Here is a 26,788-nt window from a genome sequence, read left to right as displayed (position 1 = left end):
TAGAATTACACTAAATATCTGTAACAGAAAGATATTTAGATAAACCTAAAAATTGGGAAATTAACCAATATACTTTTAAACACATATGTGCAGTAAAGAATTAACCTTGCCCAAAGAGAGATCTGGCCTGTACTCTTAGGTAGTGGGAGGTAATCTCTAAGACCTTGGAATGTCTTGCCTGATAAGAGTTGTCTTTGTTTACCCAGGGTCTTGGCACCCCAGATAGTCTATGTCAACAACGTGAGCTGGCGGGGGAGAGGGAATCAGTATCAGTTCATCCTCTGGATGGGCTGGAGACTAAGGTCAGCTATGCAGGTAGTCAGCAATTTCTACCTGATCAAGTCCTAATAAAAATTCTGCACACGAAGGCTCGGGTAACCTTCCCTGGTTGGCAAAACTCCATGCATATTGTCAATACACCATTGCTGGGAGAAGTAAGCACTGTTCACACAACTTCACAAGGAGAGGACAACCTGAAGGTCTGTATTTGGAACTCTCTTAGACCCTGCCCTATGTATCTCTTCCCTTGGCTGATTTTAATTTGTATTTTTTCACTGAAGTAAACCGCAACCATGCATATAACAGCTTTCAATGAATTTTGTGAATTCTTCTAGTGAACTATCGAACCTGACTGTGGTCTCGGGGACCCCAAATTTGCAAATTGATATCAAAAGTCAGAGTGGTCTTGGAGATCTCCCCAATCTCACAACATGAGTCAAAGAAAAAATAAAGAAAATTAGCAAATATTTTGAATGAATGAAACTGGAAATATAACACCAAATTTTATGGTGTGCAGCTAAAAGCCTTTAAAGGAAAGTAACAGCATTAAATGCTTACAGTAGAAAAAAATTAAGTTTCTCAATCAATGATCTAGGCTTCTACCTTAAGGATCTAGAAAAAAAAGAGTAAAGTAAAAGCAAAGTGAGAGAAAGGAAATAAAGGTAATAACAGAAAGCAATGAAACTGAAAATAGAATAGAGAAAAAAACAATAAAACCAAAAACAGGTTATTTGAAAATGTCAAAAAAATTTATAAAACTCTAACTGGATTGACCAAGGAAAAGAAATCCAGAAGTTACTAAACCAGGAATGAAAGAGGGGCTATCTATCGCTAGACTGTACAAACATTTAAAATATAATTAAATACTATTACAAACAACTTTGGTCCCAACATTTGACAACATAAAGACACAAACTACAAAAGCTCTCATATGAAAAGATAATATGAACAGTCCAATATCTACTAAAGAAATTAAATTCATAGTTCAAAACCTTCCAATAAAGTAACTTAAGGTCTAAATGACTGAACTGGTACATTTTACCAAATATCTCAAGAAGAAACAATACCAATTCTACACAAATGCTTCCAGGAAAAAAAGATTGGAGGAGGCAATAAATACCTAATGCATTTTTTGCAGCCAGCATTATCCTGATTCCAAAATCAGAAAATGACATTAAAAGAAAGAAGGGGGGAAAAAAGCTACAGACCAACATCCTTCATGAACACAGATGCAAAAACTCTCAAGAAGAAATATAGCAAATAAAATCTAACAATATATAAAAAGGGTAAACATCATGACCAAGTAGGGTTAATCCCAGGAATGTGAAGCTGGTTCGACATCAGAAAATCAATAAAATTCACCACAGCAACAGACAAATAAAGAGAACACTTTGGGAAAGCTTCACAGGTTCTTATATAGTTAAACAGAGGTCTCTTAGAACTCGGCAATCTCACTCCTGGGTATTTACCCAAGAGAAATAAAAACTTATGTCAGCTTATATCACCAAAAAAAAACCCTGGTACACAAATATTTACACTGCATTGTAATCACCCAAAACAGAATACAACCTAAATATCCTTGAACTGATTAATGAATAAACTGTAATACATCCATACAATGGAATGCCACTCATGCATAACAACGAAAAATACTGACACATAAAACACAAGTGGATCTCAAATGCATTATGCTGAGTCCAAAAAGCCAGTTTCAAATGGCTACATACTGTATGATTCCATTCATATGACATTCAGGAAAAAGCAAAATTATAGAACAGAAAACAAATCATAATTGCCAGGGAAAGGGGTAGGGGAAGAAGTTAAGTACAACAGCACAAAGGAATTTTGGAGGGTGATTAAACAGTTCAATATCTCAGCTGTGGTGGTGGTAGTACTGACAAAGACTCTCTCCTTGGCCAAACTCTAACCAGGCTCCTCTGAGCCCTTTCTCAACTAGGCCTCAACCTCAGCCTATCAAGGATTGAACAAACACTAACAGTTTTAACAGCTCAAGTCCACATCCCTAGGATGACCCCAGCCCCCCTTAAAGTACCTGCCTGAGAAAACGCAAGTCTGCCAAAAGAACTGTTTGTTCCAGCTAACACCTGAAGACAGGGTTCCTGTCCCCCATCTGTGGGGGACAACAGAAGCCTCCCTTCAATAAGTGCCAGTTAACAAACCCAGATAAGTTTCACATAGACCAAATCCTCTTCCAGCTTTTCAGAATTTTTCACTTTGATTCTACTGAGCCCTTGCTCACCCCTCTCACTATCCTCTCATCTTCCCTTTAAAACACTCACTCACCTCTATACAAATTGAAGCTGAGTTCATTTCACACTGAACTCTTTCCCTACTACAATAGTATATTACTGATTAAAAACCTGTTTTTACCACTTTAACTAATGTCTGGCTTTATCACAGGCAATACATAACTGTATACGTTTGTCAAAGTTTATAATACCATACACTAAAGTGGGTGAATTTTATTGTATGTTAATTATACCTCAATTAAAATAAGAAAAAAAAACTTTTGGAAACAACAATAAAAAGCTTCCAAACCATCAATAAATTCCAAACCATCAGCAATAAATTCACCTCATCAATAGGTCAAATAATAATCATATGATCATTTGAAATGCTGAAAGGTCATGAAAAACACCAATTCTAGATATTATGTTTCTATCAGCAACTAAATCTCTAACAAAAAGATAGGCAAACAATTGCTACAGGGTCAAATCTGAACCACCCTGCTCTTTTTGCATGGCCTCAAGAGCTTAGAATAGCTTTTACTTTTTAAAGGGTTTTTTAAAAAAGAAAAAGAAAATACGCAACAGGGACCAGATATGGCCTGACAAGACTGAAATATTTATTACCTGGGGCTTTATGGGAAACATTTGCCCGCCTCTGCTCTAAAGTCTTGCTACTCAAACTGTGGTCCATAGACCAACAACCTCAGCAAAATCTCAAGCTCCACCCTAGAACTACTGAATCAGTCTGCATTGCAATAAGAGAACACAACCAAAGAATTACCTTTTCTTATAAATGTGTTTGTAACATTAGAAAATACACATTAAATACACAGGAATAAAAACTGTATATACAACTCTGAAAAACACGAAGGAATATTTCTAGGATAAGTCTAGAAGGCAGTTGGCAAACTGCTCCTAGATCAATTCAGAAAAACCACCAATTAAATCTCAATCATGTTTAACTCTATTTTCTGAACCCAAAATTATAGACGACACAGTCCAACACCAAAATAAAATATTTTAAATCATTCTCCCAGACAATGTGGTAACCATGAGTGCCATATTAAGCTAAGAATAACAAAGATGCTTCAAGGTTTTTAATATCTCCACAGTTATTTCATTCAAGCCTTTCCTTTCATCAGGAGGAGAAAAAAAAAGGACCCGAATTTTCCCAAACTTTAGATCATGTGATGTTCATTTATCTGAGCCTCCCAGAATGACTGGGAAACGACCACCTTAGAAGTCATGCCACAAACCAAGTGTTTAAGTGAAAATTAGGTACAAGTATGAGCTACACTGAAACTCTGTTGCTGTGGGAAATGAGGGAGAAGAAAGGAACAAACCGCATATATTAAACAATAATTTAGAATGTGCCTGAAAGAGGTGGGGCAAGATGGTGTACTAAAGGTGCCCACGCTTCCTCGCACAGAAACAGACCAGAACAACAGACAGACAGCTACATACTAACAAGAGCACCTGCGGGAGAGCGTACGGGTGTGGCAGGAGACTACTAAGATCTCTGTGGAGCACAAAAACCCAGGATGGCAGCCCAGAGCCTTAGCCATCATGTCTCCATCACCAAGACTGGAGCCTGAGGAATGACCACCCACGATCAGCAAATGAGGAACTTTCCCTTGTGAAGAAAAGACAGTCAGAGGGCCCACACCAACCCTCATCCTCACCACTGAGGACTTCAGTTCCTTCTGCAGGAAGGTTTCATAGCCCTTGCAAGCCCAGAAGCAAGCGTGGGGAGCTGCCTAAAATGTACTTACCGCACTGCTCCAGAACATAAGCATGTACTATGCGCTCCACAACCCCAACCTTCGTGATCTAACCTGATGTAATGTGGCACCATCTTGAAACCAGAGCCCCTGCTGGAACACTCCCTGCACTGGGGGACATGAGCAGACTCCACAGTCATCCCAGTACACTCACAGGAGAGGCTAATATGCCCTGATCCCAAGAGTCTTGGAGTCTGGGCCCACAGCAGCTGTGACTCTAGTCCTGCAGTCTGGGAAGCCAATCACAGACCTGCTGAACTGATACACCATGTCTCCAGCCACAGATCAGACAGGCAAACACCTCTAGGAGACCACCCCCCTTCTTCTCCTACTCTCCCTCCTCCCACAAGCTGGCCAAGTTCTGTGCACCCAAGTCCCCAACCCAGAAAAAAAGCTCATACATCTCTCTCTAATGAACACACTCTCAGGCCAGTGGAAATAAAGCCCATCCACACCCTCCTGGAGAAATGGCCAGGGGATTTTGTCCTCAACACTCCCACCTAACAGCCTTGCCAACAGCCTGTGTAGGGGCTGGGGCCAGGCTCCCTCTCTACAGCCCTGCCCTCAAGGCCTCATTCACTACCCAAGAGGTGGCTGGCTGGACCCTCTCTTGACAGGTCAGCTTCCCGACCTTGCCCACCACCCAAGAAGCAACAGAAGAACGTGCACCCTCTTCACAGGCCCGCTTCCCAATCTGCCCACCATCTGAGAAGCAGCTAGACAGGTCCCCTCTCTGCAACTCTACCTTGAGGCTTTGACCATCACCCAAAACCCAGTTGCCCAGGCACCCTCTGAGTAGCCCACTTCAAGGCCTCACCCACCACCCTAGCAGCAGCTAGCCAGAACCCCTCTCTCTCATCAGGCACATTTCCCAACCTCACCCACCATCCAAGAAGCTGCTGGCCAGGCCCCATCTCTGTAGTCCCATCTAGCAGCCACTCCCACTGCCCAAAAAGCAGCTCAACAGCCCCACTTTTGGCAGATACGTTCCTAAACCAAAAAAGAAACACAACCTCACACTTGGCCTCAAAAAAATGGCACAGACAGGCCACCAGCAGACCTGCACCCAGCTAGCCAAGCCAACATGCACCCACACCCCTGGCACTGAGAAACAACTCAGTTGTCATGCCCCTGGAAGAACTGCCCCTTAGTCTTTGAACTATCACACACTCATGCAGCCAAGTGAGAAACAGCCTAGCTAATGTGTCCCTGGTTGGCCCACCCATGATCAGAAAAGCAGCATGGTGACCCTGTGACAGGCAAACCAGTCCCAGAGACCCTGACACACCACGCACCAACACCCTCAGCTTGAGAATCAATCCAACAACTCCATCCCCACTGAGCCAAATAACCCACAAGATGCATGTGCACAAACCTGGCAAAGCTGTGCCATAACTACCACAAACCTTCCAGGCATAAGCCACTGAATCACTCACAGACATTTTGTAATCCAAAAGTGGATTACAACTGAAGAAACTACACAGGGTCTACACTACTGCACCCAACCTGAACAAACCCATTGTACTCTGCCCAATTGACACCCTAGGATGCATTTCCAAGTGAAAGTCTTTCCCCGCGCAAGCCACTCTACAAAACTCAAAGAGATGATTCTTCCACCAGATGCACAGATGTCAACGCAGGGAAATAAGAAACATGAGAAAACAAGGAAACATGACACCACCAAAGAAACACAACAATGTTACAATAACTGATCCCAAAGAATTGAAAATTGCCAACTTGCTGGAAAACAAATTGAAATTAATAATCTTAAACTCACAATGATACAAGAGAACACAAACAATGCAACAAATTCAGAAAAACAATTAATGATCTGAATTAGAAATTGAACAAAGAGATAGATCGTTACATAGAACCCAAAAGAAATCTTGGAACTGAAGAATTCATTGAATAAAATAAAAAACACATCTGACAGTCTCAATGACAGACTAAATCACACACAAGAAAGATTTTCTGATCTTGGGACAGCTGTTTTGAAATGACCCAGAAAGACAAAAAGAAAAAAGAATTTAAAATATGAACAAAGCTTACAAGATTTATGGGATACTATTAAGCAAACAAATATTTGAATTATGGGCATTTCCAGAAGGAGAAGAAAAAAAGGCACTGGAAACATATTTAATGAAGTAATAGGTGAAAACTTCCCTATTTGGGGGGGAAGGGAGTGCTGGCTAGTACAGGGATCCAAACCCTTGATCTTGGTGTTATAAGATCATGCTCGGTGGGGGAGGGGTGGAGAGAGAAAAAAAAAATAACACCATGCTCTAACCAACTGAGCTAACCAGGATCCCTTCCCTAATCTTCTTAATGATATAAACATCCAAATCCAGGAAGCTCAAAGGTCCCAATAGATTCAACCCAAGATACATCGTGGTCAAACTATCCAAAGTTAAAGACAAAGAGAGAATTCTAAAAACAGAAAGAAAAAAGTGTGTCTAGTCACTTATAAAGGAGTTTCCAATAGACTAACGGCAGACTTCTCAGCAGAAACCCTACAGGCCAGAAGAGAACAGGATGATATGTTCAAAGTACTGAAAGGAAAAAACTGCTAACCAAGAATATTATACCCAGCAAAGCGATCCTTCAGAAGTGAAGGAGAAATAAACTGTTCCTCAGACAAGCAAAAATTAAGGGAATTCATTGCCACCAATCTGTCCTTACAAGAAATGTTTAGACAAGTCATATATCTAGAAGAAAAAGAATGATAACAACCATCATGAAAACACCCAAAAATATAATAAGTACTGATAGAATAGACACACAAATCAGAAAGAGAAAGGAATCAAAACATATCACTACAGAAAACTGCCAAATCACAAGAATAAGCAAAAAGGAACAAAGGATACACAAAACAATCAGAAAACAACAAAATAACAGGATTAAGAACCCACATATCAATTATAACCTTGAATGTAAATGAATTAAATGCCTCAATTAAAAGACACAGACTGAATGAATGGATTTAAAAATTACCCACCCATAAGCTGCCTACAAGAAACACACCTTACCTACAAAGACACACATAGACTGAAAAGTAAAAGGATGGAAAAAGATATTCCGTGCAAATGGAAAATAAAAGCAAGCAGGAGTAGCTATACTTTTATCAGATAAATCAGACTTTAAATCAAAATCTGCACTAAGAGACAAAGAAGGACACTATATAACAATAAAGGAATCAATACAGCAAGAGGATATCAGAATTACAAACATATATGCACCCAACACTGGAGCACCCAGACATATAAAGCAGATATTATCAGATATAAATGAAGAGACAGACACCAAAACAGTAATAGTTGGGGTCATTCTCAGAACTACTCTCAGAACTAGACAGATCACCGAAACAGAAAATCAACAAGGAAACATCGGATTTAATGACACCAAAGACCAGATAGATCTGACATTCACAGAGCATTTCATACAACAACTGCAGAAAACACATTCTTTTCACCAGCACATGAAACATTCTCTAGGACTGACCATATGTTAGGCCACAAAACAAGTGAAAAGGACGAGTCAACACCAGTTGACGATCCACCAGAGAGAGCTCGTTTATTAGGCAGCACACACACATATATATAGGGCTTTAAGGGAAAGCTGACTGGTTTAAAATACAGTCCCTATTTAGCATACCGCATGGGGCTTGGGGGGGAGCTGATTGGCATGTGATTCACGCCTGCGGGAAGGAGAATGCGGAAGAAAAGGGCAACCAGCGCCATGATGGGGTGCGGCCGAGAAGGGCTTATGTGATCAGGGTGTGATCCCTTGGGGCATTTGGGTTCTTACAACAAGTCTCAACAAGTTCCAAAAAATCAAAATCATATCAAGCATTTTTTCTGACCATAATGGAATAAAACTAGATATCAAAAACAAGAGCAACTTTTCAAACTACACAAATACACATAAATTTTAAAAGATGCTCCTGATTAACCAATAGGTCAAAAAAGAAATTAAGAAGGCAAACAAAATGATTCTTGAAACATTAAAGACAGAAACACAACATACCAAAACCTAAGAGATACAGCCAAGGCAGTAATTAGACGAAAGTTTACAGCAATCAACTGAAAAAATAGAAAGGTTTCAAATAACTTGACAATGCCTCTTGAGGAACTAGAGAAGCATGAACAAACTAAGCATGAACATAGAGAAGCATGAACAAACTAAGCATGAACATAAACCCACAGAAGGAGAAGAAAGGAAACAGTAAAAATCAGACCACAAATAAATGAAATTGAGACCAAAAATACAATACAAGAAGATCAAAGGAAAAGTTGGTTTTCTTAAAAGATAAACAAAATTGACAACCATTAGCTAGAGTTACCAAGGAAAAAAAGAGGAAAGACCCAAACATGATAACAGAAATTCAGAGGATCATCAGAGAATATTATGAACTATATGCCAATAAATTTGAAAACCTAGAAAAAATGGATAGATTCCTAAACACATATGACCTGCCAAGACTGAACCAAGAAGAAACAGAACACCTGAATAGAACAATAACAAGAAACAAGATTGAATCAGTAAAAAGTCTGCTGAATTCTACCAAGCATTTAAAGAAGAACTAATACCAATATTTCTTAAACTATTTCAAAAAACTGAAGTGGATGAAATTCTTTTAAACTCATACTAAGAGGACAGCATTATCCTGATACCAAAATCAGGCAAGTACACAACAAAAAAAGAAAACTGTGGGCCAATATCCCTGATCAACATAGACACAAAAATTCTCAATAAAATACTAGCGAACCAAATCCAAAAGCACATCAAAAAGTTTATACATCACCACCAAGTAGGATTTATCCTGGGTATACAAGGATGGTTCAAAACACACAAATCAGTAAACGTGATACATCACATCAACAGAATGGAAGAAAAAAACCATATGATCATCTCGATAAACACAGAAAAAGCATGCAATAAAATTCAACATCCTTTATGATTAAAAAAAAACCTCTCTACAAACTAGGCTTAGAAAGAAAGTATCTTAATACAATAAAGGCTATATATGACAAACCCACAGTTAACATCATACTGAATGGGGAAAAGCTGAAAGCTTTCCCCCTAAGAACTGGAACTAGACAAGGATGTCCACTCTCACCACTTTTATTCAATATAGTACTAGAAATCCTAGCCAGAGCAATTAGGCAAGAGAAAGAAATAAAGGGCATCCAAATTAGAAAGGATAAAGTCAAACTGTCCCTCTTTGCAATGGCATGGTTTTTTATATAGACAGAGAGAAACCTGGAGACTACCAAAATACTCCTAGGCCAGATAAACAAATTCAGTAAAGCTGAAGGACACAAAACCAACATATGAAAATTAGTAGCATTTCTCTACACCAACAATGAACTAGCCAACAAAGAAATCAAGAAAGCAATCCTATTTACAATAGCAACAAAAAATAAAATATCTAGAAGTAAATTTAAGCAAGGAAGTGAAAGACCTCTACAAGGAAAACTATAAAAATTGATTTTAAAAATTATTGATGATCCCTGCACCAGCCAGCCACCAAAAAATAAATAAAGACACAAAGAAATGGAAAGACATCCCATATGCATGCATTGCAAGAATCACTATTCTCAAAATGACCATAGTACCCAAAGCAATCTACAGATTCAGTGCAATCTCCAAACTGCCAATGACATATTTCACAGAAATAGAAAAAACTATCCAAAAATACATATGGAATAACAATAGACCCTGAACAGCCAGTGCAATCCTGAGCAAAAAGAACGAAGCAGGAAGCATTACACTCTCTGACTTCAAATTATACTACTCTATAATCAAGGTATCTGCATTTGTTTGTATACACACAAATCTCTCATACTGGAGGTCATTCAACAATATTACTGGTAGTAAATAGGTTTCTGACTACTAAGACTAGGCAGTGATATCTTATAAATCCTACAATACTTTTTAAACCAAACGCTGAAAATATTAACTATAATACACTTTTCTACTACTCCTAACAAGTTTTTTTTTGTTTTTTTTTTGTGGGTTTTTTTGGTGTATATTAATTCCAGGGCTGAAACTTTTATTTTTGATTGCTTTAAGGTTAATGCACTAACTCATTTAAAATGCATACTGTATCTGTATTAAGCTAAACCTGAGTTGACACTGATATCTGCAATTCTAATCCATTACCACATGGATCATTCTCACCTCCTATCCTTGCTTATCTGTAACTTCCCAATTCAATTGCAAGAAATGTGGCTCCCCCCACCCACCATCCATTTTACTTAATTGTTTAATTCTAGTATAGATCACTAGAGGTATCAGAATTGCAGTATCAGAATAGTTAACTATACGTCTGTGGGAAGCAATATTATCATCTAGAGTACACTGCAACTAGAGAACATGTGCATGTCATTTGCCTTCAGTCTCACAGGCTCCATGCATTCCAACAGCTACTTAGGTCAACACCTCCCTCTCCCTGCCCACTTTAATGAGGTTATTTTATACATTTCTAATATAATTAGAAAATACATTTCTTTTGTCTCAGTCTGCATTCCATCCTGGAATCCCCCAACCTCCTAAACGATGATTTCTTAAATTTGCATTCATTAAGGTCCATTCCTTCTGCTATAAAATTCTGTGGGTTTTGACAATTGTGCAGTGTGCTTTTTTATGATACTTCTCATCCTCTACATATATAACTTCTTACAAACAATTTTACCACTTATTCTTCAGGAGAACATACACATTTCCAAACTCTTCCTCAGTTCTACTCAACCAAGTACAGTCTACAATGTTTGCAGGCTTATCTCCATGCACATAACACTTTTCTCACAATCTCTAGGAGACTCATTTCAGAAAACTTTGCTTTCAGATTACCTAACAATAGTCTTTTCATGATTAGGCTTCAAAGAAAAAATGTTACAGAGTTATATAAAAAACAGATTTCATATGCTTATTTTACAACCAAGTTCTGAGAGTGTCACTTTTGCAACTATCATTAACGAACTAACGAAAGCTTTAAAAACTTCATTATACTGCTTTCACTTCCACTTCAATCTTCCCATATGTGAATTTGGATGATGTGGATTCACTTACTCAGCCCAGTCTCCCTAAAAGGATTTTTAAGCAAAGTCAGTCTAGTCCACTCAATAGTGCCATTTACTCTAGGTAAATAGTTTATCATAATAAATAACCATTATCAGTAGATCCAATACCAACATGCAAGGTACTAGACTAAGACCAAGAGCACAAATAAGGTAAGAGCATACAGGCTCTATCCCCTGGATGTCTGCCCCAACCCAAATTAAAACCTCCAAACGTGCCTAGAATTCATCTATTACAATTAAGATTCCAGACTATACTATGTAAGATCCTTCTAGTTCCTAAATACTGTATTATTCTTCACTTATGCTTGATGTATCCCAATTTTTAATGCAAAAAGCAAAGCCCTGACATCCAGTTTCTGGCCCTGCACATAAGCAGCTTGGAAGTTATCACTCTGTCCTAACAGCAAATAAAAAGCTGAACAAACTGAAAACTCAACTCTTCTTAGGTCCATCAGAGAAGTAAGGTCACAGGGCAAAAATTGGACAGACAGACAGATGGATACAACTCACCAAAGCAGAAACTCATGGGCAGAAACATAACAGGAACCAGAACCAAGGCAGGAAAACCTAACCTGTAATTGATGAATTGGTAGAAGCTTAGTATGGACAAATCTGAAAGTTAAAAACTCCAGGGAAACCCAGTCATAGGGGAGCCTTCACACTTCTTTGAATTTTACCTCCAGGAGCTCTACCAGAACCTCAAAGTGAAGATGTGAGAAAAATCCCCAATGCTTCCAGAAGAGAGGAAAACTAACTACTTTGAAATATGCATGCAGTCTTTTCTCCTTAAAAAGGTCTATCACCAAGAGAATTTATTTTACCAGAGCCTAACCTATTGGGGTTTATCAGAAACTCACCTGAGGGAAGAAAAATAACCAACTTCAGTTCCCTTTAGCCTTCCAAGTGGAGAAAGAGATTTACCTAACTTCAGCCTCCTCTAACCATCCTGTCCCACCTAAAGGGGTGAAAAAAAAACTGAGAAGCACTTGTGAGGCTCACAGCCCACGGCATAGGGTCACTAAAAGACTGAGACATAATCATAGAACTATAGTATGCTTCCTCTTTCCCCACACCTTATCATCGCATTACTAAAAACCTATATATCACAGTTCCTTTTACTCAGTATACCATACCCAGCTTTCAACAAAAAACTACAAGGCATACTAAAAGACAAAAAACAGTTTAAAGAAACAGAAAAAGCATCAGAATCAGACTGAGTTATGGCAGGGATATTGCAATGAGCATACCAGAAATTTAAAACAACTATGATGAATATCCTAAGGACTGTAATGAAAAAAACTGACAACATGTAAGAATAGATGGATAATGTAAGCAAGAGAGATGGAAATTCTAAGAACCAAAAAGAAATGCTGGAAATCAAAAACACTGTAACAGACATGAAAAATGTCTTTAATGGGTTCATTAGTAGAATGAGGAAAGAATCTCTAAGCTTCAGGATTTATCAACAGAAACTTCCAAAACCGAAAAGCAAACAAACAAACAAAAAAGACTGAAAGAAGAGTGAACAGGAACTGTGGGACAATTACAAAAGGTATAACACATATGTAATAGGAATATGCGAATGATAAGAGAAAAGGGAATATTTGAAGCAATGATGACCCAAAATTTCCCAAAATTAATGTCTGATGCCAAACCACACATCCAGGAAGCTCAGAGAACACACTAAGCAGAATAGAAGCAAAACAAACAAATACACTACACCTCGACACATCATATTCAAACTACAGAACATCAAAGACAAAGAAAAAATCTTGGAGACTTCATCAAGATGGTGGAATAGACAGTCCCCAGCATCACTCCCACAACCCATCAATTGACAGCTATTAAAAAGCAAAGAATGCCAGCCTAAGACCACTGGAGCTCAGGGGAAGAAAGAGAGAGATCCACGGAGTTCGTGAAGGCAGGAGAAGCTGTGGGAAGAGAAAGAAGGGACCTCTTTGACTGTTTCTAGCCAGCCAGGGTGAGGGGCAGGAAGAAGCTGTAGCGCATGGAGCAAGAGCAGAAAAAAGACACAGCTTAGCCCTTCATGTGAAGTTTTTTAGAGTATGCAGGGGAGAGGAAGACCTCAGAGTGCACCATCCCAGCTCCCAGGGCAGTGAGACCACTGACAGTGTTCCTGTGAATCCAACAGTAATGAGGAGCCACAGCCAACCAAAGAAAGGAGCTACCCAGAGGCCGGTGAGTCATCACGTGGAACCAGTGCTCAGCCAGCCCCACAGGACTCTTCAGAGGAAGAGGAGAACTGGCCTGCCAGGGGAACACTGGGACATGGCATGGGCAGCCAATCTGCCTTGCAATCAGCACAAGCCCACAGAGTGGAGAATAGTCAGGGAAACAGAACTGCAGGGGAACAGTTTGCTGGAAAAATTCAGTCCTAGGCCAGAATTTCCACACAGCCCAGGTGTATCTAACCTCACAAAACTCGGAAGTGATTAAATGACCGAGAATTAAAATCCAGTAAGCACAAAGAGCATTCCCCAGAGAATCAGCATCAAAGCAGCAATTTAGCACAACCACAGAGCTCAAGTGCTGGTTCCCATGGAAGTTCCTGCAATTTTGGAATTAACAAAACCACAGACCAGAGATAAAGCTCTGATATTAACCAGTAAAGGTCTAATACCACCAAAAAACACTAAAAAGGTAGCAGTCTCCTCAAATGCCCAGGCATCAACATAAAGACAGAAAGTTTGAAAAAGAACAGACAAATATGATACCACCAAAGAAAACAAACAAGCCCCAGCAATGGAACCAGAGGAACAGTGGATTCATGAAATATCTGTCACAGAATTCAGAATAATGCTCTTAAGTTCAGGGAGTCATGATATAAATGGATTAAACACCCCAATTAAAAGATACAGAGTGGTTCAACAGATTATAAAACAAGAACAATATGCTACCTACAAGAAATTCACTTCACCTAAAAAGACACACATTGCCTGAAAGTGAAGGGATGGAAAAAGATATTTCATGCAAATGGAAACAAGAAAAAGAGCAGGAGTAGCTATACTTGTATCAGATAAAACTGAATTCAAGCCAAGAAAGTAAAAAAAGATAAGAAAGTCATGATATAATGATAAAGAGATCAATTCAGCAAGAGAATATAACAATTCTAAATATATATGCACCAAACTCTGGAGGGCCCAGTTATATAAAGCAATTATTGTTAGATCTAACAGAAGAAATAGACTCCAAGACAATAACAGTTGGAGACTTTGTAACACGCCACCTTCACCAAATGACAGATCATCCAGACAGAAAATTAACCAGTAAACATCAAAATTAGTATTTACTATAGGCTGACTGGACCTAACAGACATATATAAAACATTTTATCCAACAGCTGCAGAATACACATTCTTCTCAGCAGCACATAGAACATTCTCTAGAATAGACCCTATGTTGGGTTACAAAACAAGCCACACAAATTTTAAAAAACTTAATCATAACAACTACCTTGTCAAAACACAATGGAATAAAACTAGGAATCAACAATGAAAGGGACACTAGAAACCATACAAATACATGAAAATTAAACACCATGCTCCTAAACAACGAATAGGTCAAAGAAGAAAACAAAAAGGAAATTAAAACATTCCTGGAGACAAATCAAAATGAAAACACAAAATACCAGAACCTACCGAATATAGGAAAAGCAGCTCTTAAGACAGAAGTTTATAGCAATAAAACCTACATCAAAAAAGAAGAAAAACTTCAAATAAACAACCTAATATTACCTCAAGGAACTAGAAAAACAAGAACAAACCAAACCCAAAATCAGGAGGAGAAAAACAACAAAGATCAGAGCAGAAATCAATGAATTAGAGATTTTAAAAATAATACAAAAGCTCAATGAAACAAAGAGTTGGTTTTTCAAAAAGATAAAACTGATAAACCTTTAGCTAGACTAACAAAGAAAAAAAGACTCAACTAAAAAAAAATCAGAAATGAAAAATGAGATATTACCACTGATACCACAGAAATACAAAGGATCACAAGACTACTACAAAGAACTATATGCAAACTGGAAAACCTAGAAAAATATGGATATACTATTGGACATATACAACTTACCAAGGGCAAATCAAGAAGAACTAGAAAACCTAAATAGACCAATTACTCATTATGAGTAATGACATTGAAGCAGTAATAAAAAATCTTCCAACAAAGAAAACCCCAAGACCAGATTGCTTTACTGCTGAATTCTACCAAACATTTAAAGAAGAATTAACACCAGTTCTTCCCAAACTCTTCTGAATAAAAGGGAAAAAATCATATAATCATTTCAATAGAAGAAAAAAACATGATAAAATCCAACACCCCTTCATGATAGAAACACTCAAAAGCTAGGTATAGAAGGAATGTACCTTACCCAAAAAAGGGCACATACGACAAACCCACAGCTAATACCATACCAAATGGACAAAAATTGGAAGCTTTTCCTCTAAGATCTTGAACAATACAAGGATGTCCACTTTCCCCACTCTTATTCAACATAATACTGGAAGTTCTAGCCAGCACAATAAGGCAAGAGAAAGCAATAAAGGGCACTCAAATCAGAAAGAAGGAAGTCAAACTACCCCTAAATGCAGATGATATGATCATATACACTGAAAACCCTAGACTCCACCAAAAAAATGACTAGAACTAATAAATGAATTCAATACAGTGGTAGGACACAAAATCAACACACAAAAATCAACAGCTTTCTCATATGTCAATAACAAAATAGCCGAAGGAGAAATCAAGAAAGTAATCCCATCTACAATTGCTACCCCCAAAATGAAATACCTTGGAATAAATTTAACCAAGGAGGTGAAAGACCTATACAATTGAAAACTATAAAACACTGCAGAAAAAATTGAAGGGGACACAAATAAATGGAAAGATATCCCATGTTCATGGTTTGGATGAATTATCATCAAAATGTCCATATTACCCAAAGCAATCTACACATTCAATGCAATCCGTGTCAATATACCAATGACATTCTTCACAGAAATAGAAAAAACTATCTGAAAATTTGTATGGAACCACAAAAGACACAAAAAGATAGATAAACAACAGCAGATAGCTAAAAGCAATCTTGAACAAAAAGAACAAAGTTGGAGATATCACACTTCCAGACTTCAGACTTCAAAATATACTACAAACAAAGCTATAGTAACCAAAACAGTATGGTTCTGGCATAAAAATAAATAGACCAATGGAAGAGAATAGAAAGCCCAGAAACAAACCCATGCACTTACAGCTAACTGATTTTTGACAAAAGTGCCAAGAATATACAGTGAGTAAAGGACAGCTTCTTCAATAAATGGTGCATGAAAACTGAATATCCACATACACAAGATTGAAACTGGGCCCCTATCTCTCACCATACACAAAAATTAACTCAAAATAGATTAAAGACCTAAATTTAAGACCTGAAACCTTATGAAACTACTACAAGAAAACATAGGGAAATGCTACATGAAATGGGAGTGGGCAGTGTTTTTGTTTTGTTTTTTTTTTTTTTTTAAATACGAACACAAAGGCACAGTCAACTAAATTAAAAATACACAAGTTGGACTATATCAAACTAAAAAGCTTCTTCACAGCAAGGGACACTATCAACACAGTGAAGAGACAACCTCCAGAATGGAAGAAAGTGTTTACAAACTGCACATCAGACAAGAGGCTGACATCAAGAATATATAAGGAACTCAAAAAACTCAACAGCAAAAAAAAAAAAAACCCAATTAAAAATAGGCAAAGGGCCTGAATAGACATTTCTCAAAAGACAACATGCAAATGGCCAACAAGGACATGAAAAAAATGCTCAATGTCACTAATCATCAGGGAAATGCAAATGAAAACCACAATGACATATCTCATCCCAGTGAGAATGGCTATTATCAACAAGATATAAAATAACAAAAGCTGGCAAGGATACGAAGAAAAGGGAACCCCTTCTACACTGTTGGTGAGAATGTAAATTGGTACAGCCATGGTGGAAAACAGTATGGAGGTTCCTCAGAGAACTAAAAATAGATCTACTTTATGACCCAGCTATTCCACTACTGGTTATATAACCAAAGGAAATGAAACCAATCTATCAAAAAGACACCTGCACTCCCATGTTCATCACAGCACTATTCACAATAGCCAAGAGATGGAATCAACCTAAATGCACATCAACGGATGAATGGGTAAAAACACTGGTGTATATATACAGAACGGAATACTATTTAGCTATAAAAAGAAATGATACCCTATTATTTGCAGCAACATGATGGAACTGGAAGCCATCATGTTAAATGAAGTAAGTCAGGCACAGAAAGACAAATACCACATGGCCTACATATACGTGGAATCTAAAAAAAAGAAATGGTTTTCACAGAAGTAGAATGATGGTTACCCAAGGCCAGGAGGGAAGGGGAAGAGCTGGTGGGAGTAAAAGTGGTGGACTACAGGTGCAAAACTATGCTATCTACCCTAAGTAAATCACTGTGCAGTATATGCATGTATTGAAACAACACACTGTACTCACAAAAGTAAATATAAATAAAATTGGTAAAAAAGACAAAGAAAAATCTTAAGCCCAAAGGAAAAACACCTTACCTATACAAGAAGCATAGATAAGAATTACATATGACTTTTCCTCAGAAATCATGCAAGCAAGAGAGTGGAGTAAAATATTTAAGAAATCAAGAGGAAAAAAAATAAATTACCAAGCTACAATTCTGTAACCTGCAAAATTATCCTTCAAAAGTGAAGGAGGAATAAAGACTTTCTCAAGACAAACAAAAATTAAGGGAATTTGTTGCCAGTAGACCTGCCTTATAAGAAATGTTAAAAACACTTCTCCAGATAGAAGGAAAATGATATAGATCAGAAATCAGATCTACAAAAAGAAAAGCATTAAAAAGAAGGAATAATGATGGTAAAATAAAAACTTTTTTTTTATTCTTAACTGATCTAATGTAACAGTTTGCCCAAAATAATAATAGCAACAATGGATATGATGATCATAGCTTAAATATAAGTGAAATGAATGACAGCAATGATACAAGGGAAGGGAAGAATTAGGAATATTTTGTTCCACTCAAAATTTGCGGTAAACCTAAAACTGTTCTAAAAAATAATGCCCTTTTTACTTCTATCTGCTGTTCTGTAAAGCTTGGCACTCATTTTTAATGGTCAGGAAGATTGGTACCAAATACTCATTTGGCACATTTCCCCAAAGAGTATCTAAATTATGTATCCAAGGGAAGAAATAAGAAACAGAGCCTGACACAGAGGTTAAGTATTATGCCTAAATTATAACAAGTAGATGTCTTCAGTTTATGCAACTACTAGGCAGCAGAATGGGGCTCTTTGCTTGGGTATTCTCCACAGTAGCTACTCTTTATTTCTCCCCAGTCTTCAGTCTCAGAATCTGCTTTACAGACTTTGCCCTTCTGCATGGAAAGCACAAAAATGGCAACAAGCCCTAGAAGAGCCAGGAGAGAAGCATTCATGGCAGTAAAGGACACATGAGAGGAGTAGAAGCTATTGAGCCCTGCTCAGAGGACAGCTGGAGAACTACGGTAAACTACCTCACTGGAATTCCATCTTGCAAACCCCAACTCATGTTCAGCATGAAGGGATGGGGAAAGCCCTAAAGACAAGAAAGAAAACATCCACTGGGCACCTGTGGATTAAAATGAATTTGTTCCCCAGAAGGAGGATCTACTCTGTAGCTTGGCTTGTGATTATCCAAGAACTTTATTTGGGCCAAGTGAGAGGATAAAGTTGAATTATGATATTTTAACACTATCAAGTGAACATCAATTTGTATCCCTTGATGCAAGTGCAGTGCAAGACTAGTATGCTCTGCTCTCAAAGACTTGTAATCTAGAAATGGAAAGCAAATACACAATACCTCTATAAATGCAACAGACTCTACTACTCTAGGTAGTGAAAGAAATTAAAGGTTCAGTCCATGTTTCACAAAGAGATTATGTGATCTAGAAAAAGTCCAAGTAGAGCTGGACTTTAACTTTACTTTTTACTTTTAAGTTACTTTAAAGTTTCTTTACTAAACTTTAACTTTCCAATTTTTCACAGCAGTATATTACACAGATAATTTAAGAACAAAACTAGATCCTTTAAGGTTTTTTCACTTTTCAAAATAATTCTATGGCTTCAAAATTTCCAGAAATTTTACACAGCTGGAATATAGCTGCCCATAGTAAGCATAATGGGTCAATGAATGTTAAATAAGTCATCAAGAGTTATATCTGAAATGGACAAGGGAGGGCCATTTGCAGCGCTAAAATATGTAACAAATACATAGATTCTGGCTGTTAACTGTTAAGCTATGTAAGAGAATCTGAAGAAATCAGGTTGATATGGTAAAGGGCAACTGCTAAAAGCTTGAATGACATACTAAGTTGTTAGATTCAATAAAAAGCAGCATTCAGGGGCTTTAACTTTTAGGATGGATGGAAGGAAGGAGGGAGGCAGAGAGGAAGGAAGGAAGGAGGAAGGGTGGGAGGGAGGGAAAGGAAAGAGGGAGGGGAGGGAGCGCATGAAAGGAGAGAGGGAAGAGAGAGAGATCTACCAATAAGAGAAAGGTGTAAATTTTTTGTCTAGTGATCAGCTACTAGAATGAAAAACATCAGATGGCTAGCAAAAAAGAGATTTCAGGGTGCAGGGGAAAAAGAAAACTAAGGAACAAAAAACATTCTCAAGATTTTCTGCTAGGATATAACAAACTTTTTCTAGTATTAAAATAAGAATACTTACCACTGAGTCTTTAAAATCTCCCCTTTAACTAATCATTTAAAAATTATACTGTGAGGTAAGCTCCTTGAGTATTTCATCATTTTATTTTGGACTCTTTCCAAAAATAAAAAATAATTGGTGTACACACATTAAGGAGTAGTTTTGGTTGTTTTGTTTTTGCAGTTAACCTACCTTAGAAACCTATAGATAACCTGTAAGTACTTAACAATAAAGTCCCTAAATTCAGTAAGTTCCTAGTTGTGTAATATATTCCACAGAGGCTTTTATCACCAACATGTTTAAAAGCCAACTTTGGTATGCTTTGGGAAACACAGAATATATGATAAATATCTCCCTTGGTTTCTCAAAAGCCAGGTTACAGGCTTACATAGGAGAAACCTCTCTTCAGCCACAATTATTACTAAGTCTCCAATTATGTAGTCTATTTGGCCCCTAATTTATTTTGGCCTCACTGGGCTCTATTTTGGCTTTGAGTTAAGAAAGGATAAACATATTTACTTGATACTGAAGAATTAAATATATGTGGTCACAGCCCCACTTTGCAACAGTACACACATCTGCTATTCATCAAAAAATCATGAAAACCAGTACAGGGCTGTTACATGCTGTTCACTAGTGTACATAAGAAAGTAATTTTATTGCTGTGTCTAGTCTGATATTCATTTGTAATACTTTCTGAAAAATAATTTTTAAACGGAATGAAGGGTAGGCTTCATTTTAACTGGGGAAGAATTAAAGCATGTAAACATGCATTGTTTACAAGACATCAAAAGTTCGTATGCCAGGAAAGTAAAAAATATCTCAAACTGACAGACTAGACACTAGCCATTTTATAAAAATGTATTTTATACAAATGTATTATGTAACTTCTATGCTTAGATAAGGATAAAATAATACATTTTCCAAAACATTCACAAGCCCCTAATTTGGTAGGTATACTTGATCTGAATCCATTTTCCCAGAATGGAAATATCCAGAATTGTTCAGTTTCAACATCTCTAGACTGAAGGGATAAATTTTCAGCCTTTACAAAATGCAATTACACATAAAGATGACTAATTAAGACATTTAGAATTGAGCCATAAAAACTAAGTGGACCAGACTACACTAGATCATTAATCACTTCATGATCTTTTAGGTTACCTACATAATCCTACCTATGATTAAAAGAAGTCATTGACATACATATTAGAAAGTATGAATAATGATCAACGACAATACTTAAAAATATAAAAGTTAAAATTTCTATTTCTGGTAGGTAATCTGGTAACAACACAAACCAGAAAACCCTACTTTCACAAGACACCTAGAGCTACTAGATAACCTTTTATTTGATTTGTACATATACACAAAATAAAATACATAAACACCCCTTTAAATGTAGACCTGAGGTATCAAGGAAGTAGGGGAAATCACCAGAGACTAAAATTGAACAGGAAAGTAAAAAGCAGTGTATCCTTGACCTGACAGTATAACAATCCTGTAGGATTTTCTAATCTCAGAAACTGAGGGACTTCAGTTTCAATGGCAAAGCAGCGAAGAAGAGAAGGCCTTGGCACACAAAAGGCATTGTGTTCGAAGAAAAATTCCTGCACAAAGCACAGACTCTCAGGGAATAATGAGGTAGATAAATTTGTTCACTGGCAGAGGAGGCCAAGGAAGCTTTTCTGTCTTAGCCTAGTCTCTAAAAAGGTGGGAAAAATCACCAAAGACTGTGTAACCACAAGATTGCCCTCACATAGGTTTAGGGTTTGAATTTATTCTCTCTACATAGTACAGGAACTCTCAACTCCAAGAATTAAATTTAAAAAGTGATCTCTACTTGAACAGGGTAATGATAAAATGGGTGTACTCATTTGTCAAAATTCAAACTGCACACATGAGATCTGCACATTTTACTGCATATAATTATGCTTCAATTTGAAAATAGAAAATAAAGTGGTCACTGGAAACACCTCTAGGGTGCTTGGCAAAAGCAGACCAAAACCTCTCTGGAGGGAAATGTCCCCAGTGAAGCCACTCAGGATTCTCACAAACAACCCCTCTGAAGACTGGTTCATAATCCAAAACTATAAAACACTCATGAAAACATTTAGCCAGGAGGAAGAATCAGCAGTTATAACAAAAACAGAATAGATGTCTCAGAACCTCAGACAACTGAACAATCTGATAGAAATTATAAATATTTAAAATGATTAAAACACATAGAAAATGGAGTAAAATACATGAGACAAGAAGAACACATCATTCAACAGTTATGGACATCGCCAATAAAATAATACAAGAAACAATCCAGAGTGCATGCTGAAACAATCAATAGATGAGCGGTTAATGAGGAACTAGATAGTGGCAAAATACAAAAGGATCATCGCACAAATAACCTGAAGGATAAAAGAGAAAAAGTTCAACTTTTTAATGAGATATCAACTTTCACCATCTGAACCTACTGAACAACCTTAGCATACTACAAGTAGGACAAGACATTATAGAAGGGTATTTTCAAATAGTTCATGGAAAAAATTGATAAAAGATAATATGAATCTTTCCATAAACTTCTTGAAGACCTTCATATACTTTCTGATGTTATAAATACAAAGTACTCAGTACTACCTATAAAGCACTGATGCCAAAATGTTGAATCTGTCTCTAATCAAATCTTTAAACCTAAATTTCACACACCATATGATTCTGCAACATCAGCTGGGTGTCCTATAATTCAATTCTGACACTATCCACCTGGAAATAATGTCAGATCCCACAGGTTAAGAGCTCAATCCCACAAGACTGTCCCCTACTTCAGTCACCACCAAGCACAAGCCCCAGACTGTCACCTGTGCTTATGACCAGCTAGCTATAAATTGGGGGTTCCCACAATCCCCTCATCAGGTTCAACCATTTGCTGGAGTGGCTCACAGAACTCAGAGAAACACTCTATTTATGTTTATCAGTTTATTGTAAAGGATATCACAAAGGACACACATGAACAGCCAAATAGAAAAGATATATAGGGCGAGGTCTAGATGGGTCCTGAGCACAGGGGCTTCTGTCCCTGTGGAGTTGGGGTGTGCCACCCTCCCTGCACATGAATGTGCTTGCCAACCTGGAAGCTCTCCAAATCCTGTAATTCAGGGATTTTTATGGAGCCTTCATCACATAGGCATGATCGATTATTAACCCATCTCCAGCCTCTCTTACCCCTTCCTAGAGGATGGGGATTCGAGCTGAAAGTTCCAAGCTTCTAATCATGTTTTAGTTTTTCTGGTTACCAGCCCCCATCCAGGAACCCACCCAGAGTCACTTCATTAGAATAAAAGACAGTCCCCAGGAAATTCCAAGGAATTAGGAGTTCCATGTCAGACACTAGAGTCAAAGACCAAATATTACAATAAAAGAAGCACCTAGCACCCCGACTGCTAAGGAAATTACAAGGCGTTTAAGAGCTCCGTGCCAGGAACAGAGGACTGAGACCAAATATATCTTCACAATATCATACTAATATAAATAATAAAATAAATAAGTAGGAGAGACAGGCCATCTCTTCCTTAAGGTAGAATTCTAACTAATAACAAATGTAGGAGGAACAATGGAACTAGAAAAACCACCATTTGGCAAACGTCACAATAATAATTACCAAAGGCTAAAACCATCAAGGAATGCTAAAATTAGTGGACAAAAGAATGATGAGAAACAGGATAATTGCACAGCCACATATCTATTACAAGGAAAAAAATAGTAACTACAGTGAAAAAACCTGGCAGACAACACCATATCCAAGTGATCAAATGTAACATCTCCAGTATCCCCACCATGTACCTACTGATATGATGCCATGATAAGGGCGTATCACTTCTGTAGTATTTTTGCCAAAAATATATAACCTTAATCTAGTCAGGAGAAACACAGATTAAACCCAAATTAAGTAACATTCTACAAATAACTGACCAGTAATCTTCAAAAATGTCCAGATTATGAATGACCAAGAAAGACTGCTGAAACATCTTAGATTGGAAAAGACTAAGGAGATAATAACTAAATGCAACATGGGATCCTGGACCAGAAAACGGACCAATGGGAAAAATGGAGAAATTCAAATATGTTCTACAGATTAGTTAATCGTATTTTACCAATATTAATTTCCTGGTTAGATAACTGTTCTATGATTATATAAAATGTCTCTTAATAGGGGAAGGTGGGTGAAGATCATACGAGAACTGTATGCTACTTTTGCAACTTTTTTATAAGTTTAAAATTACTGATATACTATTCTTTTATACAGTTGAAATTTTTTCTTGCTTTTTAAATGAGAGGCACAAACTACTAGAAAAGCAAAATATAGTCATCGATATTAAAAACTCAATTGACGTATTAAACTGCAATATTAGGAACAGCTGAACAATTTAGTAATCTAGAAGGCAGGTACAAAAATTAACCAGAAAAACAGAGATAAAAGCAAAATTAAGAGGAAAGGAGCAGGGAGTAAGAAGGCCCATCAAACATGAGTTCCAAAAGAGACTAAAGGAAAAGTAAGGGGAAAAATGGATAATTTTCTATAATTAAGAAAAAACAAAAATACTTAGATTCTAGATATATGAATTCTAAGTAGGATAAATAAAAATAGATCCACATCTAGACGGAGGGAAGGCAATGCTGCAAAACACCAAAAAAAAGATGAATTACTTAGAAAGCAACAATAATTAGAAAACAACAGACTTCTCATAGCAACAATTAAAGTCATACACCCTTTAAAGGACTGAATGAAAATAACTATCCCCTAGAATTCTACAGTCATATAATTATGTCAGCAATGAGGGCAGATAAAGACCAAGACCCTCACTGACAGAAATACTAAGGAGTAGAGATCAATCTAAGATAGCAACTGTGGAACTGGAAACCAACCCTACTCCTAATCCCCCACCTACAGAAAAGGAGAAAACAGAATTTAATCAAGAGGTTGTTAACCCAAAACACTATATTAAACATCCTCTACAGAACAGCTAGGCACTCCAGTTTTTTTTTTAATGATAAAAGCAAAAATTGGCAAGCAAACCTTCGGCTGATCTCTAAGTTTGAAACTGAAGACTTCGGGGCTCTGTACAACCATATCCACTTGTCTAGTAATTTAATGCCTGGGTGTGATTACTCACTTTTCAAGGATGGTATTGAGCCTATGTGGGAACACGAGAAAAACAAATGGGGAGGGCAATGGCTAATTACACTGAACAAACAACAAAGAAGAAGTGACCTCGATTGCTTATTGCTGTGTCTTAGTGGAGAATCTTTTGATGACTACAGTAATGATGTTTGTCGAGCTGTTGTTAATATTAGAGCTAAAGGTGATAAGATAGCAATATGGATTACTGATTATGAAAAGAGATGCTATTACACATATAAGGAGAGCATACAAGGAAAGGTTAGGACATCCTTCAAAGACAGTAATTGGTTATCAGTCCCATGCAGACTCAGTTCTACCACTAAAAATAGGTTTGCTATTTAAGAAGACACCTTCTGAGTATTCTCATGGGAGACTGCGTCAAGCAATCGAGATTTGGGAGGTGAACCAAAGCCTCTTCAAAAGCAGAATGGACTGCATTTAATTTGATTTTCATCTAAATGTTGCTAAGATATAAGAGAAGTCTCATTTGCCTTTGTCTCGTACTTCTGTGTTCATATTTTTTTTTAAATTTTGGCTTGTGTGTCCACTATCCCAATCAAAGAATTACAGGACACATCATCCCCAGAATCCATAAATGTGTTCCTGACCCACTCTGTAATAGCTTAGTAGAATTACCATTACAAACACAATTTACCCATCCCCACTATGCAAAAAATAACTTGCATTTCTGTATCTTGTAGGAAAACAATTCTGTTTATGTTCCATTGCATGCAGGAGCATATTTTGCTGGTTTGAAAGAGTATGATGAATACAGTTTTCTAGCAATTTTCTGTTTCTTTTTACAGCATTGTCTTTACTGTACTGTTGCTGATTACTAGATTTTAATTTGTTTCCCTACTTGATAACATTAGTGATTCTGAGTTCAGTTTTCACTTCTTTTGCTTTTGTTTTTTTCCTCATGTAACATTAGTGAAGGATCCAGGAATATGACGCAAAGGTGGAATAAACATTAATTTTTTGCAAAAAGAAAAAACTAAAGAATATACTTCAAGTAAAAAGAAGCTGAACCCAAATGGATTAAGTAGGATGCAAAAAGTAACACTAAAATAAGAAATTGGTAATTAATAAACCTAAAAACATAGAATTTATAAAATATTCCTTTAAGCAAACCTACCATGTTGCATTTTTAAAGTAATTCAATCTACAATAAAACATGGCTTCAGCATGATACTTTTAATGAAGAAAAAAGCACCAAACATGGAATCAGAACATCCCAACTAAGAATCGTCTCCCTCTCATTTTACCTTGGCCAAAGGCCTTGGTCTCTTCACCCAAAAAGTGAAGGCATTTAGCTAGAATATCCTTAAGATTCCCTTCCAGTACTAAGATTCAATGGGTGAAAAACAGGTCTTCCCAATTTAACAGGGCATCTCTCAAAACTAAGTTATTGAAAGTTCAGAGCAAGGTCTTTCATACACAGAACCAGTGCATTAAAGC

The 26,788-nt window shown here is 37.2% G+C and overlaps 1 protein-coding gene and 1 pseudogene across 2 annotated transcripts in view; one reads left to right on the top strand and one right to left on the bottom strand.

Moving 5' to 3' along the window:
• The window catches only part of LRP6 (LDL receptor related protein 6), a 160,552-nt gene that overhangs the window by 101,914 nt on the left and 31,850 nt on the right, over positions 1-26,788 (bottom strand). The gene's annotated exons all lie outside the window — the stretch shown is intronic.
• Positions 20,877-25,672, top strand: LOC134360960 (eukaryotic translation initiation factor 4E-like; annotated as a pseudogene).

The sequence above is a fragment of the Cynocephalus volans genome, chromosome 12 (genome assembly GCF_027409185.1).
Source record: "Cynocephalus volans isolate mCynVol1 chromosome 12, mCynVol1.pri, whole genome shotgun sequence".
Classification (NCBI taxonomy): Eukaryota; Metazoa; Chordata; class Mammalia; order Dermoptera; family Cynocephalidae; genus Cynocephalus; species Cynocephalus volans.
The sequence above is the reverse complement of the archived record's forward strand: the minus strand, read 5'-3'. Positions and strand labels throughout refer to the sequence as shown.